Here is a 6,613-nt window from a genome sequence, read left to right as displayed (position 1 = left end):
ATCCAATTTATTGATAAATATATATTCAATTTTAACATTTTTCACGTATATACAATTTATGGTACATATACGTCACATATTGATACTTTTAGTTCAAGTTGCGCTGTGACCCCAAAGAATCCTCTTTTTTAAATACGAAAAATACGAAAACCATTTAGAGCGAGAATATTTTAGCTTTTGAGCAAAAGAAACCAATTTTTAACAAAATAGTATAATTTTTAATTTGTTTTAATAAAATTCAAACCTCTCACAAACTTACTATTTCACACTATACACAGTTGAATTGAGTTAAGATTGTATTTTTCTAAACATTAGTTGAAATAATTTTTAACTTACCTTCTTCAATTTAGTTCTGCTAAATTAAATATTAATACAGTTGTAGATTTTGATAAAATGTATAAGAAGCATAAAATTTTGTATAACGGTTCCTTTTGCCATTAGAAATTTCTTAGAACCAAACGACAAAGATGTATAAGTTTAGAAAATCTTAAATTATGATTTTTTTAAAGGATTAAGATATTTACTTTATACTTTTTGAATTAGAAGTTTCATACTCTTCTAAATTCAATGATAGTTTGTAAAAAAGTTCAAAATTAATAAAACAGCGAAAGTTTGAAAAAAAATTTAATACAAGAGATAAAAAAAAGTTTACAGAGAAAATATTCGAACATTCAAGCAAAAGGGACATATATTTACGAAAATAGCTTAACTTTTAATCAAATAGATGAATCCAACAAAACAAAAAAAAAAGAATTTTCAACCAAATCGTTGAATTCTAAACCAAAATAAATTTATGTTTCACTAAGCAGAGAGCCGATTATGCATTTTCATTTTAGTTTGTCTTTCATGTGAATTTAAAATTCCCTTTAAATCAGTTTTTTCACCAAATTCATAGAGAATTTCAAATTTTTTTGACAAAAACTGCAGTAAAGTGCATTGAAACGAGTCAAGTTTTATAGAAATTTAAGGAGAGTGCTTGCAAAATAAAACTATACAAATAACTTTTATTTCCAACCCACCCCCACCCCTTTTAGTAGCACCACAAATGACTCAAAAATAAAAAAAATACATTTTTACGTATTATTGTTACGTTTAAGCAATTTCCGTCGTCCTTTTCATACAAATAACTGCTAATGGACAATTTTAATATTAACGATAACTTTTCAAATAATGCACAATTGTTTAAACAAATTGAAAATATTTTAAGGTGATTTCTTGATTTTTTTTGGAAAAATAATCTTTTTGGTTGAAAAATAAACAATATGGTAACAAATTATGCGTTTAGATAAAAATTTAACTGCTTTCTTGAAAATTTGTTCTTTCTTACTTAAAAATGTATATTTTTGCGTTAAAGATTCGTCATTTTTAGTTTTTCAATTCAACTATTTAGTTGCAAATTTATGTAATTTGTGCAAAAAAAATTTGTTAAATAATTCAACTTTTTTTTGAAAATGAATCTGTTTTAGTTGAGGATTCAACTCCTTTTTTTTAATTCGACTTTCTCATTTAGTTCACCTGTTTTTTATTTAAAATGAAAATCTTTCTTTGTTTACATTTGGAACTGCTTCGTTCATTCATGATAAGCAGTGCGATTTCACGAAATCCCTCCCTTCCCCATAATTGTTTCTGTACCACCCCTTGCTTCTCATGCATAAAAGTCTAAAACAAAACAAAGATTTTTACATTCTCATCAAAGAAGATATTAGATTTGTGTAAAATTTGACCCCCTCAGTTTTTGTGAAATGTCCACGTTTTGAGACCCCCTGAATCCGAAAAACAGGTTTTTACGAATGTGTCTGTCTATATGTCTGTATGGCTGCATGTACTTATGTATGTATGTATGTATGTATGTATGTATGTATGTATGTATGTATGTATGTATGTATGTATGTATGTATGTATGTATGTATGTATGTATGTATGTATGTATGTATGTATGTATGTATGTATGTATGTCTGTCTGTCTGTGAACACGATAACTTTTGAAAATATTAAACTATTAGATTGCCCTTGAATACACTCGTTGAGTGTCCCAAAATAAAGGTCAAGTTCGTTAGCCAGCCATTTTGGATGAAAATTCAAAAACTGGGCACATTATAAATATTTTTGAGACCACTTTTTTCAAAATTTAAAAATTCTCTGTACGTTTATTTATAGAATTTAAAAAATTCAACAATTTATCCTAATGACTTTTTTTGAAAAACCAAATATTACTAGAGTTATAGCATTTTCAAAATCCAGAAAAACAAACTAAAATGAACTATTTAAGCCAAACAACGCATGATACGAAAAAAAGTCTAGAAAAGAAAAACGTTTCTTTTTGAAAGCCCTACACGGTTATGATAACAACTTTTTCAATTTCGTCAAAAAGTTGAAAATTCAAAATTTGATCGTGCAACAAATTTTTGAAACCACATTTTTTCAAGATGTGAAGATTCTATGCACGGTTATTCATAGTACTCAGAAACTCAAACAATGTATCCCTATGACTTTTTTCTATAAAAAGAAAATGGTCAGAGTTAGAGCATTTTCAATGTAACCGCGTAGCGGGCAGATTTTTTAAATCAAATTTACCTGAATTAAACAAATTAATGTTCGCTTATTTAAAAAAATTATAACTTAAACACAAGTTCTATTTTATTAGCATGTTTAACTTTATTATGACACCGTCAGGTAATTTTTCCTTTAAAAAAACCAATAGATATTTTAACTTGCAATAAAGCATAACAAGTTTCAGCAATAGCAGTTTTCGATTTTTTTAATCTGGTATTTTTTGAAGGTATCATCTTTCAAATTAAAACTTCAATTGTGGGTATTTTTAAATGGCAATTTAAAAAAATTAAAAATTGACCCTCTGAACTTGAAATCCTGTAAAAGAAGAAATATCATCTTAGTAGCAAGAAAAATTATTTGTACGTGTTTGAGATAAAAATGATATATTACGGAATAAAAGTTTTTTAAATATCTATTTATACAGTTCAGAATACAGAGACAGCTACAGAGACCTAAAATTAGGAAAAAAATTATTTATATAGTGTCAGTAAACACTAATAACCTGTAAAACATAATTATCTTGCAGAGAAAATATCGACACGTCAGAAAGAAAATAACAACATAACCTGCAAACTGTTAAAATTGCGTGAGCCCTTTTATCCCATTTTAACAGAATTCGCACTTTTTTTCTTCAATTGTAATACTACTGTTTTATGAAAAGAAAATTAAAACATACCAAAAGCTGACATTCTCTCTGCAAGCCTGATACATTGGACCTGACTCATCTCATCTGTTTCATCAGTTTCACTATTTGAATTAATCATTTTTTCACTAATTGAGTACTAGTGAAAATTTTACTATGACAATAGTGAATTTCACTCATTGCAATGGTGGAAGAAAGTGATTTCACTATTTTAATATTGAAATAGCTTTGACTAATTCAAGTAGTGAAATTTTCACTTTTTCAGGTATAGAAATTTATCGACTTAAAAATGTCTAACTATCAAAGCTTGCATTTTAAAAATACTAAAACTTTGAAAACGGATTTACAAAACTGGAAATGGTTCAATTTCAAACGCTAATTATTTTGAATTTTCTGATTACAAAGCTTTATTGAGAACTTATTCAATTTTTATGTTCTCAGTTGAAATGGTATATAATTCTAGTGGTTTTAAATTTTAATTTTGATCGTAAATAAAACTAAATCTAAATATATATTTTTTTAATTCGAAAAATGTAAAAAAAAATTTCATCGGACCGGAATTAGAAATAAGCCTAAATTATGGTTTCTAGGCAAACTTAAAATATTTATTTTTTTATTTCATGGAAAGAGTGAAAAAAATCCTAAAAAATGTAATTTCTGATCAAGGAAAATTACTGAAAAAATTGAAAGTAGAACATTACTCAATTATAAAATTTTTATTAATGATATTACAGAATTTGGAAATTTTCCGTTAATAGAAAATTCCCAAAATAAAATTGCTCATATTACAAAATGTCATAATATAATTTTATTTATTATTTTATTATTTTACAATGTCTGTTATTTTAGAATTTTCCAAATCGGTAATTTTCTAGTTCGAATATTTTTTTTTTTAGGAATTTTATTATTTGTGATATTTTAATCGTCCCTATTTCCTTAAGTAAGCCCTTTTCACGCAGTGTTTATTTATAATGAAAGTGCCGAATCTGAGAAAGATGAAGATTTATTTATTTACAATTTTAGGGGAGTGCTGAAGTTTGAATAATTTCTAAGGTTCGTACCCAAGTTCGTGTAATCCAGTAACGCAAAAAAGATATTCGTTCGATGTCAAAATAATTATATATTTGAATTAAAAATGATTAAAATCCTCTTAAGAAAAAGTGGAGAAAAAAATTGTAGGTACTAGATATAAAATTGATAAACTCCTTCACAAATACACTGGTTAGTTTATTCTTCTACTTGTTTCGTTTTCAATTCCGGATATAAGCGTTTGAAATAAACAAAAACCATGCCTTTATTTCAAATTAAAAACATTTTAATTCAAATATTTATCAATACATAAAGCTATGTGAGATTATATTCGTTTTGTATTCCTTTCGTTACTTTAATTGTGGTTGTTCTGATTACAAGCTTCTTTAATGTATAACAGTTTGGTTTTAAAATCATCATTATTTTGATAGGTTCTTGTGAAGGATGAATTCATAAATTTGTGAAGCTGCTCTATAATTTCCTGTGACTGTTGGTTCTGAAATTCTTAAAAATTTTTATCCAAGTTTTTTTTAAAGAAAAACGTGATCTTAATTTCATTAATTGGTAGTTTCCTGAGTGTCATTGGTATCCTGAGTTTCTTGTAGAGTCTGCTATTTATTATCCGTCTTTTCTTTTTAATATCCTGTTGGCAATTGGGCGAGGAGGTGGTTGAGTTAATGGTTTGATTCCTTGACCTGGAGGAGTCCCGGGTGGAGACGTTCCATCTGCATTTTGATATTCCCCTACGATAGGATCGTTAAAGCCACGTGAAGAATGGGTTTGCGAGACAGACCTTGGAACAAACTGTTTTGAACCAGTATTTTGTTGACCAGTGACTTGTTTGTTTGGACTTTGAACTTCAAGAAATTGTGATGGATTTCCATAATTTCCTCCTTGTACTGAACTCTCTGAAATCAGAGGTTGATTTAGTGCGCGCCTTTTGTTAGATCCAATTGGGAATGAAGTACTTTTCTTGGACTGCATACTCGGCTCTGCAAAAAAAGGTGATATATTTAAAACTTTGAAAAAAATAGTTCTAATTTCCGGACAGATTAAGATACTTCTACGGGAAAAATAGAGAAAGGGATACAAGATATGTTCTAGACTACTAGCGCTATTCAAATAAAAATTGTATCAAGTCGAAACAACTTGTGTTGAATCAAATATAGAATATAGCTATTATATAAACAGGTGAAACAAAAAAATTTATATGGCTTTTGGTTTATTTGACAAAATATAAATAGTGAATTGCAGAGTTTCGGGTGTTCACTTGATTTTAAGATTTAGTGATTTTAAATACTGCAAAATATTTGAAAAAATTTCGGATTTCGAAGATTTAAAAAATCCTCAATCAAAGATTTCCAAAATTTTAGAAATTTCAAAGATTTCAAACGATTTTTAAGATTTGATTAAAATAAATTCAAATTGTCAAAGAATTTCCGAAGATTTATCAAAGACTTTAAAGATTTCCAAGATTTCATAAATTTTTAAGATTTAAACAAAATTTCAAATAATTTACCAATTTTACAGCTCTTACAGATTTAAGCTAGATTTATAATAATTCATAAAATTTCAAACATTTTCAAAATTTCACAAATTTCAAAGCTTTAAAAATATTTCAAACATTTCATTAAAAAAAGTTGAGTTTTTAAGCATATTTTCGAAAATTCAACAAAAACTTTAAAAATTGCATACATTTTTAAGATATTTCAAAATTATCAAAAATTTCAAAAGATTTCATATATTTCACGAAAATTTCAAAGATTCAAAAAATATTCCGTAAAAATGTATTATTTGCCAAAACATTTTTAAACATTTATTAAAGACTTTAATGGTTTCAAAATTTCTTATATTTCACAAATTTCAAAGACTTAAAAAGATTTCGAAACTTTCAGATAATTCACAAAAATTTTACTTTTTACCAAGATTTCATACAAACGTTTTATTTGTCAACAAATTCTCGAAGATTCAATAAAGACTTTAAGGTTTACAAGATTTTTAAAAAATTCAAAGAATTAACAAATATTTAGGATATTTCTAATAATTCACAAATCATAAATATTTCGAGGATTTCAGATATATTTTACAGAAATCTCAAAGATGTTATCAAACATTTGTAATTTGCAAGAAATTTTCAAAGGTTTATCAAAGAATCTAAAGATTTTCAAGAATTCCTTAATTTGTAAGATGTAAGCACAATTTGGAAGATTACACCAATTTGAAAGTTTTCAAAGATTACCAAGATTTCCAATATTTTAGAAATATCAAATATTTTAAAATATTTCAAACATTTCTGTGATTTCACAAAAATTTCCTGAAAATTTTTAACTTGTCAGTAAGGTTTCCAAAATTTAACAAAGATTTCGAAGTCTTAAACCAGATTTAGAA

Source organism: Belonocnema kinseyi, chromosome 10 (genome assembly GCF_010883055.1).
Source record: "Belonocnema kinseyi isolate 2016_QV_RU_SX_M_011 chromosome 10, B_treatae_v1, whole genome shotgun sequence".
NCBI lineage: Eukaryota > Metazoa > Arthropoda > Insecta > Hymenoptera > Cynipidae > Belonocnema > Belonocnema kinseyi.
The sequence above is the reverse complement of the archived record's forward strand: the minus strand, read 5'-3'. Positions refer to the sequence as shown.